Source organism: Lactuca serriola, chromosome 3 (genome assembly GCF_051521515.1).
Source record: "Lactuca serriola cultivar US96UC23 chromosome 3, Lser_US96UC23_V15, whole genome shotgun sequence".
Lineage (NCBI taxonomy): Eukaryota > Viridiplantae > Streptophyta > Magnoliopsida > Asterales > Asteraceae > Lactuca > Lactuca serriola.
In genome coordinates this window covers 240,237,584-240,252,030 of record NC_136410.1, presented here as the reverse complement: position 1 = coordinate 240,252,030, position 14,447 = coordinate 240,237,584, and the positions used below count along the sequence as shown (strand labels likewise).

The window sequence follows — 14,447 nt, the reverse complement described above, 5'->3', positions numbered from 1 at the left end:
TATTTTGAAGGTTTATAAAGGTTAGAGTACGTTACAGAAATGGTCATTGAGGTTTGGTCGAATTCGTAGTTTTGGTCCTTGCTCTATATAAAATAACCAAATTACCCTTCCTTTCTTTTGTCTTTTTCTTCTAACAATATATATATATATATATATATATATATATATATATATATATTAGTCGTTTATTAGTCGTTCTTGAGGATTTCGCACTTGTATGAAAGATGATTGATGGAAAAATGATCCATAAAGTTGAAATAAATGACAAGAGGGGTTGATATAATTGTTGCTATCAAGAAAGAGCAACATATTCTTGCACTGAAATGTAATAAAAACGGTCTATAAAGGTGAAATAAATGACAACAAGTAATAGAAATGGTGTCTGTTACATTACATACACGCAGTAGCAACATACTTTGCATTTTAGGCAAAGTATGTTGTTATTATATGTAAATCAACTATTTTTTTCCAAAAAGAAGAATAAAAAGAAAACACCGTAGGTATAAGGACAACTTAACTGCAGGGACAATTTGGTCATAATTGTAGCAAAAAATGTAGGGGCAATTTGGTCATAAAACGGTATATAATAACGTAGCAAAACCAACAATTTGGTTAATTTAATATTTTTACAACATAAAATTTAAAAATACAAAAACAAAATTTTGAAAATACAAGGCATAGAAATCTATTATCATTTATTGTATCAGACCTCTTAAAACCCACAAACATGGGCAATTCGGTCATAATTGTAGGAAAACCAACAAACAGGAAGAGACAATTTTTTCATAAAAGCAAAAAAACATACTTTTTTCGTTACTTAAACCTTTTCACATTATAAACCCCTACAAATAATTATATGACATGCAGGATAAGCATTCTGTCGTTACTTGACTGAAAAAAAAGTGTCATATTCATTTAGGTTGTGCAAAAAAGTTTATAGAACTACAGAATTGGAATTTCGATTCTGTTCCAATGCATTTTACTTGCCAGATGGACGGAATTCAATTTGTAAAATTCATTCAATTCCTAAGTTTGAGGGATTTTACCATTCATAGAAGTGGAGTGGAAGGAATTTAAAGTTGATAAACTCAGAAACACACTCCTGGACTAGTATCACCAATCCCCAAAATTGGCCATCAAAAACTCAAAACCCTCCTAATGGGTTGTTGCCCCCTTTAATCAACATATTACCTCCAAACCTAGGCCCAAAAGAAAACATAAAAGAGTAAAAAACAAAAATTAAAAAAGAAAATATTATTTTCATTTTGGTAGCTTACCAAATATTGTGTAGCAGATCAAACAATTGTGGAGCCTGAAAACAAACCACATAAATTTTAATCTGAATGTCATTATATCCATTGTCTAATATTACTAATGAGTAAATGATTATATGAAAGCATAATAAAAAATAACAACATACTTAATATATATTACCTATAATAGCAACATACTTCATGTTTTTATCGTTAACAGAAATATAACCTGAAACTTGTAAAATTCTTACAAATTTCGTTTTACATATTACTATTATTGGTAACAAAATAGAAGTAAGTTGCTATTATGGGAAGTAAGAACATATAAGCACTTCGCCACATACCATAAAACATCATATTATTGAAAAAGAATCAAAGAAATCAAAAAAGATTATTGAAACCGAGTACAAATGAAGTATAAAATTAAGCAAAAATTATAATTCCAAATGAAGTATAAAATCAATGAAAGGTAGTTGCTATTTCTGAATTTATGACCTATAATACATCAAAAAGAAAACATAGTAACCAAAAATAAATGACTTCCAAGTAATGTAGGTTTGAAAGTTGACCAAGATGTAGACCAACTGAATAGAGAAGTTTGCGTTTCCAAGATCACTGTGGTTGATAAACACCAAAAAAACACAATTATTTTTTTAATAACAGAATCATATGGAATAAAACAATAATAATTCCAAATTTTTATAAGGTTATGGTATGGGGTGTTTAGTTATTTATTTATTTATTTTTTTTGAAAATAACAGTACTTTGGTAGACACAACAAATGAAACAACATTTCCTATGACCTAAAATCACTTAAAAAACAAATGACATCGAATTAAATGAAAGTAAAAATAGAAAGGAATCATACCTTAATTTTATAAGCAAATTATAGTCCGGATTGTAGGCGTACAATATTGATTATCATATCCACTTCCACTTCCTACAAATACGTCAAAAAGATCTGTTATGCACATTTATTTTACTATGAACAAAAGAGTGGAAGAGACATGAAAATACTAAAAAATTGTTACATGAATGGTGTTAATTAGCAAGATCCAGCAACCAGAAACCTATGATGAAAACAAAATATGCCATTGGTCATGTAACTTTATACATACTGCATTATGTTACTATGTTATAGAATTAAGTATTATGAAATATATTGAGAGATATGAAGAAGCAAGTGGAAACCTGAAATGTTCTTTTCAATCTTCAATCAAGTATCCAATGTCTGCAGAAAATGTGATAGTTATCAACTATAGTTCAAAATGTAGTTTAGTGGATACAAAATATAGTAAAAGAAGTATGCTGAAAAAAATATTTATGGCATTCAAAATATAGTAAATACGGCCCGGTTCCACATTGCAACCTACACAACGAAAATAAATTTGAAGACATTATAAACATAATATCAAAAGTACAAGGAAGAGATGTCTTTTTCAGAGTACTTATTTAACAAAAGATGAATTAACTACTGAACTCTTACAGCTCATAACCAAGTAAAAGAGTGGAAGCAGGTGTAAGGCTGCCATTTTCTTGAATTTTCACAAAAATAGAAAAATAATAAATGAATTGATAAAATGATATGGTAAAACTCCAAAATCATATAAAAACTAATGCTACAAAAATTAATACCTTTTCATGAAGGTTCATACAGCGCTTCTGAATTTCGTGAGTTCAACTACAGACATTTTCCATAAGCTATCATGATTTCAGTCACTACTAACATAACCAAAACTACATTAACTATAACAGAACGAAAAACTATTTTTTTGAGATAAAAAATATTTAAAACACTAATGAATCTATCCAACAAAATAATATAAAACACAGGTAAAGCGATGATAACAACACAGAAAAAGAGACTTAGGCATTTCATCGAATACCTAGTGGGTAGCGGCCAGAACTTCATCCATATCAGTAAACAACTCATTATTATATCTAAATCTTGTTGGATTTTTAGGCTGGTCATGAAATGGAATACAAAAATAAAGAGCCTGAATTGAATATGTAGAGCAACTATAAAAAGATACAAGATTAATAAAACATAGAAGCAAGAGCAACAAATTGATAATCCATGTAAAAGATCAAATCCATGTAAAATACGTGAATAAAAAGTGCAAAAAAATTGATTAATTACCTTTGGCATCATCAACGACTGCAGTACGCCCCACTCAAGTTAGAGAACCAAAAATCCATGGATGGAGATGAGAAGCCCACAGTCGGAAGTCATGAGCCAGAAATCCCAATTTTTGGAATCAAGCAATCATCGTGTTGTTTATAATTTTACACACCTATATGGTTTATAGAATCAAGAAAGATAAATAACTGGGATTAAAAAACAAATACCCGAAAATTAAATCATATTGAGAAATTCAGAGGGTTATTGGGATTGTTTTGGGTGTCGATTTGTTGGTGAAGCAGATGACTTCCCATAGTCGTAGGAAGAAATGGAAAAGAAACTATTGTCAATGTCATAGGGCAACAGAATAATCGAACACAGAAGATGGAGAAAAAAAGAAATGAAGAAAGACCGGAGATGAAGCAGAAGAAATCAGCTTGGAAAATGAAACATCAGTACTTCATTCACTGAACACAAAGTGGAAACGACGAATCAATTTGGGAGAAGAAAATGGAAGTTGTGGAAGGAATTAGATGTAAAAGGTACCGGAAGGTAGAAAGAGGTGGTGGATATTGGTACAACATAGCTCATGTACAATAATATTATTAAGCATATAACCAATATACGTATTATACTACACGGATGATATAACGTATTACCTAATCTCCTAAACACGACTGCCATCTAACCTATTCACATCGACAGTCGACACCACCAAAGATGCAGTGAAGACTTCCCCTTTCCAACTTCATCCGATGCTTCGAGGGAAACAATGCCCGTGTGGAGTGGAAAGAAACCCCGGAGGCGTACGTAGATCTGGTCCGACGCACGTAGATCAGGGCAATATTCTTTAGATCTGTAACGGAGGCGGTGATGAACCGATCTGTGCGTCAGGCGAATTTTAAATTTGGGTTTTTACATCGATTTGGGGGAATTTTTAGATGGAGACGATGATTGATCATCTGGCGACGAAGATCAAAAACTACAAGCACAATCATGCCCTCTTCTTTCCGTCTCCTTCCTAATCGCTTCCACCGTCGGTGACCCACTGGCCATTCACCTGCCAAGCTTCTTTTTCCGCCTGATTTATCCATAATCGAAGATGTTTCGTTGCTTTCCATCAGAGATATTTATGCAGTAATCGCGCACCCGTTTCGGCCACTCTCACTTTCTTCGCCCTCCTATCTCGACCTAATAAACGATGTTTTACTGAGCAAGAAATCCAAATTGAAGATGTTGAGGTGTTTCTCTTTCTCCATCTACATCAACGATGTTTTACTTTGTCCTTTCTCCATGTATGGGTTTCAAATTTTCTTACTTTTGTGATTAGGGCTTGCAGAACACCAGCAAAATGCTTACGAGATTTCAATTTCTCTTTATCTACATCAACAATTCTTGCTAGAATAAAAGGTAACAAAGGAAATGCATTATCCTTTTTGGTTCTTTTTTTGAGTACCGAGTTGTGTTTCATTTAAATTGTAGTAGTTTGGTTTACCAAATTGTCTTTTTTATGATTAATGTTGAGGTTGATGGGTTTAATGGTTTTAATATTTGGATGGGGGTTAGAATTTGAACGATCACGTATTTTAGGTTCAACATCAAAGTTTTACGTTTTGAATCCTTTTTTAGATGCAAGGGTTAAGGGGAATCAAAGAAAGAAAGACTTTTATGATGTTTGCAACTAATAACACTGGGTCGGTTTTTGCTTTCAACTAATAACACAAGGTCGGCATTTGATTCCCGATCCAAGTCGTTGTTTACATTAGCCCTAAATCACAAAGAGAATTGTAAAATACAAGTCGTTGCAGGATGATTTGGATTCTCCTACTGGGCAACGTTATAAATAAAAGCTGTCCCCTTCAGTAAGAATCAAGAAGCTCATCATTGGATGCTCCTCCTGGGCAGAGTTGTTTTGTTGGAACTTCAATTGTTGGTGTTTGTTTTTCACTCTGGGATAGCCTCTGAGGCTCAATATCAAGGTACTTTTAATTGTTTCAATTTCGTGTTGATATTATTGCAAAACATTTGTTTAATAATGATTATCTGTGTGCAATTATCTTATTTGGATATTAACTTAAACACTAGGTTCCAATATAAGTGCTAAACTTTGGTGTTTTAGGCATTGATTTCTGGAGAGATCTTTTCCTGCTGTTGGTCATGTTTTGTCGTTCAACTACATTTGAGAGGTATATATGTTAGTATATCCCATCATAAAACGTGCAGTGTTTAAGATTTCTTTTTATTTAGATTTGTGTAGGTTATAAGTGACCATCAAAATTCCTAAATTTATGTATCTTTTGACAATTTTAGTTAGTCTTATGTATGTTCAGTTTTTTTTTGTCCTTAAAGAAGGTGAGGAAGGCCACAAGAACAGAGTTCATGTCTTCCTGATATCTTTTGCTACATATGACGTTTCTCGGATATAGCAATACATATGTATGATAATTGATGTAGTAATTTATATTATATATGTATGTATGTATTTATTTGTTTCTTTAGGGAACTGTTCCATTCGTCAGGTGATGGTTTATTTTTTGTAACGTAGCATTATGGTGAAATGTGACTTTAACAAATGGCACAACCAAAGAAAGTTGGAAAAACTGAGAAAGTTTTGGACTATAATGCTTTAGTGTCCAAATAAGATAGTTTTGGACTATAATGCTTTAAAAGGCATACTTTTTCAAAGTACAATAAACATGTTCTTTGATAATGGCTTTGCAGGTTGCAGCCAAGCATGTTCTTATCTTGTTGGTTTTTTCTATAGAAAAAAAAGTTAGTATGTATTATATATTTGTCTAGATGACAAAGTTTTTATAGTAAATTTGATGCAGAGATGGAGTTTTCGTTCTTTGTAGGAACATACAGCCTCTACTTTCAACTAGAATTTGGGAGGTCACCAAATGGTTCAGGGTGGAGGATCTATAATTGTGTTCAAATTTATGGGTGATATAAAATTCCAGTAAGATTCCAGATCTTAACCACAGATGCTCAACAAGTTATAACCCAAAGCTATCTTATTTCATTAGGAAATTGGAATTTTTGTCATGTTGGTAGTTTTGTAGTGGAAGACTGAAGTTCTTAATAAAGATCAAATTATTAATGATGCATATGGATAATACCAACACTAAAAACGAACTGGTTGTATTTGTGCTTGTAAGTCATAAGTTAAACAAGTTTCATGACTTTATTGATATTTTAGAGGTTATGGCATTTTTTTATCACGTGCAAATAACCTTGGGTATAGAAATACGCCTATTTTTTTGATTTGCGAATATGAAGTAGTATTTTTGTATGTATGTGAGTGATATACAAGGTTGAATTTGTACCAAGATGCTTAGAATGATTGTCTGAGATTTGTATTTTGTCATTAATAAAATACCTTCCGAAATAATTTACTACTATATGTATAATTTAAGTTTTGTTGATTTGGTTAAATTATAAGTCTATTAAAATTATTTTAGTTATGCTATACAAGTTTGGGTTATCAGGAGTTTAACATAATGAGAAATCTTAAAGATTATTTTAAAAGAAAGAATAATATCTAAATTATTATTATATAAATACCATATTTTGGCTAAGCTAATAGCAAACCTAACTAGAATTGTAAATCAAAGCGGAACTAAAAGAACCGAACGGAGTAAACCCGGTTCGAATCTCATCATGGTTTCAGCTGAATGGTGACACCAGCCTCCCAAAAGGATTAGAGTATATTGTTAGGTGGATAAGGAAATGAAGGTTGTCCTTCTAGGTCATTGGTGAATACTCATGTCAGACTAACCCTAATTCTAAATAATAACTATTAACCCTTATTATAAGGGCATGAACTTGTGCATACTAAAAAATTATTTCTCTTTGTATGGAGAAGGTTACAACTATTCGTTGCCGCAAAACCAAATGAGGTCTATGTATTTGCCTTGTGTTCCATGAAATTGAACATATTTTAGAATGTAACTAATTGTCAAAAAAAACTATTCATCGCCTGCTGTCAACAACGTAAAACATCAAACCATTTGTGGCAAAAAGAAGTAATCGTCTTTACAAACTAATTTATAAAAAAATTATTTGCACCCGTCGCTTGGCGCGGGTAAACGGCTAGTATGTATATATATATATATATATATATATATATATATATATATATATATATATATATATATATGTGTGTGTGTGTGTCCTATATAATAATAATATGATTCTATATAATTTAGATGATTGATTAAAAAAATAAAAATATTTTTATAAATAATCTATATTAATTCTATTAAAATAATAATAATAATAATAATAATAATAATAATAATAATAATAATAATAAATTGTTAAAAGAAAAATAAAAAAGAAAGAAATAGTAATTTGGTCTTTTTTATGGAGTAAGGACCAACATTCCAATATAAACAAACCATATGGATGTAACCTATCAAATTTTAAACATAGGGACCAAAACTATAAATTCGATCAAACCATGCGAGATTTAAACTTTTAACCACACTAAATTAAACAACTTATTAGATGGATTAATGTAGATTGAATTAAAGTAAAAGAAAATAAATAAATTATCAAAGATTAAATAAATGAGTGATATATGGCTCTTTATTACCAAATTTTATTTAGTTATTTTCAATGCTATTTTAGTTTTAATTAATAATAAAAAATCCTTTTTTTTTTTTTTTCATATTTTTTGTTTTATGACTAGTATGTGCCTTTCGTAAAGAGACATTGACCATTAGACTGTGTCTCTGAGGATTCAACACTGCTTCCCTGTGCTATTTTTAGTGCATTCGAGGAGTGAAATTTTATTTGCTTAAATCGTGCGCGGCAACAGTTTAACGAATTGGCATCGTTGTCAGGAAACGGTGATGCTAATAGTTTGTATGCCAAGAACTTTTCGTATAGGTACACCTCTAGTTTTCGATCTAGAAATTGAGAAAACCGCAAAGAGGTTGAAGAAGATAGCTGAACTTCAGAAGCAAAAAACGAGTTTCTTAGTTTCATCCTTCCAACCACCTGGAATCACCACACCACAAGGAAATCCCCTGTGGAACGAACCAGACCCGACTTTTGCATACTTCCCGAAAGTACCTCCTTCCTTACCTTCCTACAAACCAGACAAATTGACCATTAGACTGTGTCCTGAGAATTCGATCATGCTTCCCTATGCTATTTTTTAGTACATTGGAGAAGTGAAATTTTATTTGCTTAAATCGTACACGACAACAGTTTAACAGATACATATTTATAATTCTACCGTGCAAAGCAAGCAATTAGAGAGATGAAAAACAAGAGAAGAGCAATTGAGATGTTTATTAATAACTTTACAAGTCCAAGCTCTAACGACATTCAAAACTAAAAGACTTGAGGGAGAAAGAAATTATGACAAATAGGGACAAACATGATGGGATTAACATCATTGGAAGACATCGACGTTGAATAGGGTGAAGATGGACGACAAGGGCAACAACAAAAGATGTCTACGATGGAGTATGTTGTGTCATTCGAGCGTCGGAAGAAATCGACGCCCATAGTGTCAATGTGTAAAATGGGGGCAAAGCGTGTCTTTTTCCTCGTTCAGTCAATCAAATATATTTCCTTTTTTTTTTTCCGGATCAAGTTAGTCATTTTTGTGGACCGAATCGAACACGTGTGGGTTGGGTCAAAGTGCACAATCTACATGAATAAAACACCCTGGTCGGACCCAAATTAGACAAAAACGTCCGACCAGACCGACAAATCAAACAACCCCTAAGTCGAGCCGAACCACAAGACAGTTTATAAAATTTACTTTGCAAATAAGTTAATATATGATGACTAATTATAATACCGAAGGAGCTAATAGTACAAATATTTTTTTGTTAAACTACTACAATGAACACTATTAAACGAAAAAACTAGATCATTTGTTGAAACCATTAATATCGAGTAGTCTATTGATGATCATTAAATATACCAAAATGAGGTGAATTGACGGAAAAGAAAACGCCGTCGGCCATACAGTTCTTCCAACCACCGATCATTTTTCCACCATGACTTTTTAAAGAAACATCCACTTGTAAGCCATGGCAATAAACCTTGAAGGACTTTCGTTTAGCCCCCCAAGCACTAGACCGATACGTAGCCATCATCCTAAAATCGAAATTTATCACCACATGATCACTCTTACTCTCCCCATCAAAGAAAAACTCATGGAAACAAGAAAATCTGGTCATAATTGCAGTCTTATTCTTGGGTCCCTGCACGAAACCTGGCACACTATTCCTATCTAAAAGTGCATGCCAATACCAGACAGCAGCTTGGATTCCATCGTAGTGAAGGGTATCTTTCGAATTTGGGTTGCGAAGGATGAAATGGACGTGCAAATCACCCGCAGTTGAAGCCTCATGGAAGTTGGATATGGTTATCGTTTCGAGATGGAATTTGGGAAGACTGATGGAGATGAGCCAAAACTGCCATATTAGGAGGATTAAGATGCCGATGCAGAAGATAGAACGGAAGAGAAAGCCGAAGGAACAGTGCTCGATGGTGCGTTGTTTGAATGCGTATAGATTAGAATAGTTTGTGGGTTGATTCTGTGGAGCATTTGGAGGAGAGGAAACAGGGTGTATGGTGGCGGAGTTTCGGCTGCCGGAGGCAAAGGGTGGTGGATCCGCCATTGAAATTGTGTACAGGATTGATGATTGGTAAGTGGTTATAGGATGAAATCAATTACAATGTAATCTCTTTGGAATCCGAATCTTCAATTACGAGTTTCACTAAAGAGCAAAGCAATTGAAAATTGGTGATTGCTTTTGAAGGATGTTTGGTTTGTTTTAGAAATAATCAACGTCAACATTTAATTTTTATATTTCTATTTGATTCCTAAAATCCGAGCTCCATTACATAATTTTCTTTGAGTTTTTCATTTTCTTTGGAAGCTTACAACATCTTCTCAACAAAATGAAACGCAATTTTCTTGTTCGATTGAGCCTTTTAAACAATGAATATTCTTCATGTTCCTTTGAGTGTCTACACTGTTAACACTATGGTCAAGTGGCTATGTCTTCCTGCTTGATCGAAACACTGGAAAGCTGATGTCATGGGGACACATGTTTGTATTGGATATTCAATTCAAACGGATCATAAGTGCATATTAGTTTTTGTTAATCCATTATACATTGAAGAAATTTCTAGTGTGATCAACTTTATACATTGCATAGAAGTGATTATGGGAAAGAATGGAAATATACTATCATCATCCAAACCATCATTTGATTTCCTAATGTGATATAAGTTACAAATTTGTTTATTCTATGGTGATGCATTTCGTCACAACTTTGGAGCCATTACTCCTTGATTCAATGATTTGGATAGTTATACTAAGCTTTTTTAATACATCAATTATTTTGATGAACTAGTACATGCTTGATGAATTTGGAGTTTACTATCATTGATTGTGGGTTTATAGTTTAAATTAAGGGAAATTGAGTATACTAACTATTTTTAATGTTATTTTAATAATAATAACCCTTTTTTTTATATTTTTTTTTGCAAAATGACAACTCGGTCTGGAATATGGGTCATTTCGGACCCGATTTTGTATTTGATGAATGGATAATGGATCTGATGTGGTAATGTGGTTCCCCTTATAAATACCATTTTAACCTGTTTCGGACTTCATTTCGAACTGTGTCATTCGGATTACCCTACAGAGCATTCTGAACACCACCAAACTAAGAAAATATCTTCTGATAGCGGTGAAGAGATGCATTTTTTATATGTAAGTTTCCATTACGTTTATAATTATATGCATTTATTTTAGATTATATGTTAAAACATGTATAATTTATTCTTTTATATAGATATTATCAGTTTTTCTTTGAATATTATTGGTTTAAAGACAATTATAGGATTACATGTAGGAATGTATGTATGCTACATAAAAAAAAGCTTACCAAAAATTTTCATTTTGTCTAGCCCCGAAACAAGTCTCGAATCCAATAAACTTGTCCAGCATATAAGAACTCCTCCGCATATATGTTGTCTGGGGGTCCAACTCGTCGAGTGCACGAACAGACTCGGCAAGTTGGATGCATTTTGCCTTGGACTCGGCAAGTCCATCAGTGGACTCGGCGAGTCTGCTGAGCAAACAGCATAAAAACTCGATTTTCAGCCAATTTTGCAAGTATAACAAGAAAACAGGCCTAGGCTCTGATACCACTGTTGGGTTTTGAGCATTCTAACACTCCTAAGTGTACATGCAACCCTAAATACCTTGGATCTATGTTTTCTCTATTATACATACAACTATGAATATCCAAGGTATTACCCTATCTAGCATACAATCATTGATACTTGGGTAATCAAATGGATAGAATACATACCTCTTTGATGTAGAATGTCTTCATGAAGTTTGAGTGCCTATTGTGTGACATCCCCAATTTCACGGCCAGAAAAGACCGATTTGTTTATGCTTTGTTTTATAAATCAGAGTGATCGTTTAAAGAAAACGGTTGTGGAATTTGTTACCAAAACAAAATATGATAAGAGTTTATCAAAGCATTTCTTTAAAGAAATGTGTTTTCATTATATAACAAAATCTCGGGATGTCATGTTCAATACAGACCAAAAGCATAAACAGAACAAAATAGACCTTACAACAGTTATTTATAACTACTAATCTATAATCCAAAACCTCTCGTCAAGTCCACCAACTTATACTCTTGTGCCATTACCTGTAATGCAAAGAAAACTAAGTGGGTCAGCCTTGGGATCCTGGTGAGCATATAGGGTTTTCAATCCACAATAATTAATTAATTTAATTTCATCAACCAATAATAACCCAATTACCCATTCCCGTTATTCTCACTTTACATCCCTAAGACAACTAACATAAGGGACCTAGTCTAAGAATATTTCATCGGGGCGACAACACATGCTTCAGGGGTTCCTCAGCAATATAAGTCAAATAAGGCAACCATGAGGGGGATGGAATACAACGAATGAACACCCAAGTTCATTAACACCTACAGGTTATGAGCCTGCTAGCGTTCCATTGGACTGTCTAGAAAAGTCCGTGGTCGTCATCTAAATTCCGCTAGATTACTGGATTACAATGACATCGAGGCCTCTCATCCTTTTATCACAAGACAACTATCTACCCATGTTCTACCCAACATTTTATTAGATAAAATATACATTTTATAGACATAGTTTAAAACCTGTATAGTATGTTCATTCAAAACACATTCCAAATAAAAGATGAGGCACATAAACATAACACATATTTCATAGAGAATAAATCATATCTATGAGATTAGAAGATAACATCGATACACTCACATAACACATATACTTAGTACATTCAAACAATACTTGTATTAAAATCGTGTTTATGAAAGGGACTATACACTCACACATATAAACAACTTTATATTATACACATAACATGTATTTCATAGCAAATACTTAATATTTATGTGTTAGAAGAAAGTAACTACACACTCACCCATATAAACAACAATATATATACACATAGCACGTATTTTATAAAATACTTCATATCTATGTGTAAGATGAATGTGACTATACACTCACACATATAAACAACTTTATATTATACACATAGCATGTATTTCATAGCAAATACTTAATATTTATGTGTTAGAAGAAACTAACTACACACTCACCCATATAAACAACATTATATATACACATAGCACGTATTTTATAAAATACTTCATATCTATGTGTAAGATGAAAGTGACTATACACTCACTTGATCAGAAGATGATCAGACAGCTGTAACGCCCGAAAAATTTCAACCAATTTAAATTTTTCAAAAACAACCCGATTCCATTAAAGTTATTACAAAAAGGTTTTCAATACAATTTATTTAAAGTATTCCCAGAATCACATCACGACAACAACATGAGGAGCGGTACGATCACGCCTTCGCCTAGCCACGGACTCCTGAAGAACCTGAAAAACGTTAAACCACAACTGTAAGCACGAAAGCTTAGTGAGATATCCCCAAAATACCAACCACATATACCATACACGTATAACATGCCACAACATATCCGATCACAGAACAGCCATGCACCTCGAGTCTACAGTGTGATTGGTCCGCCCGCACCGGGCCTTCAATCCACCTGGTCCACTCTCCGAATCTAGCCACATACATCGAGTCTGCAGTGTGATTGGTTTGCCCGCACCGGGCCTTCAATCCACCTGGTCCACTCTCTGAGTCTACAGTATGACTGGTCCGCCCGCACCGGGCCTTCAGTCGGCCTGGTCCACTCTCCAAGCCTCGACACGTCTAGTCCGCCCTCTTGGGGCCTACAGCCTATCCGGACCGCTCGCTGGGCCTTCGGGACAACCGGTCTGCCCTGGGTATCTTGGCCTACAGCACAAAGCAGGACCCGCCTCAACCCAACTCCAGTCCAAACAAACATGTGCACATAAACATACAATCATATAACAATTCACAGTCAACAAACTGATCAACAGATCATAGAACATATCATCATCCTAACCAGGATACCGACCTAACCGGTCACTAGCATAGCATCACCCTACATCTCAGGATACCGATCTCAACCAGGTCTCTAACATATACCATCCTAGCTACCAGGATGCAACATATCAAAGCAATAACATACAATCAAATACCCGGATCTCAATCCGATAAAGGGCCTGCCTTGGTGCCTTAGACCCTGTTGATATAGTGAGGATAACTCACCTCGAAACTGCCGACTGAACAGATAACCCAAGCTGCTCCGATCACTGACATGATCTCCACCGCTGGACAACCACCAAGGCACTGAACTCAAAACAATATCCAACAATTACCAAAATGCCCCTGGAGATCACTGGTCAACCCTTGGTCAAATTCAAAGTCAACCCCTGACTGACTCTACTCGCGGAGTCAACCCGATGACTCGCCGAGTCCCCATGCCCAACATTTCCTTCAATCCGCGACCCAACTCGCCGAGTCACCCCGAGACTCGCCGAGTCCAACAACTCTGAGTCCACTCACACACAACTCACCGAGTCATCCCTTGACTCACCGATTCTCGGCTCAACCAGAAAAGATTGGG

At 34.2% G+C, this 14,447-nt stretch overlaps 2 long non-coding RNA genes across 26 annotated transcripts in view; one reads left to right on the top strand and one right to left on the bottom strand.

Annotated features, from left to right (window-relative positions):
• LOC145093758 (uncharacterized) overlaps positions 1 to 4,168 on the bottom strand; it is a 28,348-nt gene extending 24,180 nt beyond the window's left edge. For 2 of the 19 annotated variants that reach the window (XR_013703064.1, XR_013703065.1), the window contains exons 1-10: positions 3,394 to 3,955; positions 3,140 to 3,217; positions 2,889 to 2,972; positions 2,740 to 2,788; positions 2,445 to 2,622; positions 2,285 to 2,323; positions 2,122 to 2,193; positions 1,823 to 1,868; positions 1,278 to 1,312; positions 1,047 to 1,199 (exon numbers count right to left, since the gene is read on the bottom strand). This is a non-coding gene — a long non-coding RNA (uncharacterized LOC145093758). Of the gene's footprint in view, positions 1 to 892; positions 1,200 to 1,277; positions 1,313 to 1,822; positions 1,869 to 2,121; positions 2,194 to 2,284; positions 2,324 to 2,444; positions 2,623 to 2,739; positions 2,789 to 2,888; positions 2,976 to 3,139; positions 3,218 to 3,393; positions 3,956 to 4,034 lie in introns of those variants that run through there. The other 17 variants (XR_013703071.1, XR_013703072.1, XR_013703061.1 and 14 more) reach the window with 17 other exon arrangements.
• A 307-nt stretch (positions 4,169 to 4,475) lies between these two features.
• On the top strand, positions 4,476 to 6,593 carry LOC145093759 (uncharacterized). Of its 7 annotated transcripts, XR_013703082.1 has the most exons (6): positions 4,476 to 4,616; positions 4,706 to 4,785; positions 5,005 to 5,354; positions 5,495 to 5,561; positions 6,097 to 6,147; positions 6,231 to 6,593. It is a non-coding gene; the product is annotated as an uncharacterized LOC145093759 (long non-coding RNA). The 7 variants fall into 7 exon arrangements; XR_013703080.1 differs by lacking the exon at positions 6,097 to 6,147; XR_013703081.1 differs by lacking the exon at positions 6,097 to 6,147 and having other exon boundaries at positions 6,207 to 6,593.
• The last annotated feature ends 7,854 nt before the right edge of the window (positions 6,594 to 14,447 follow it).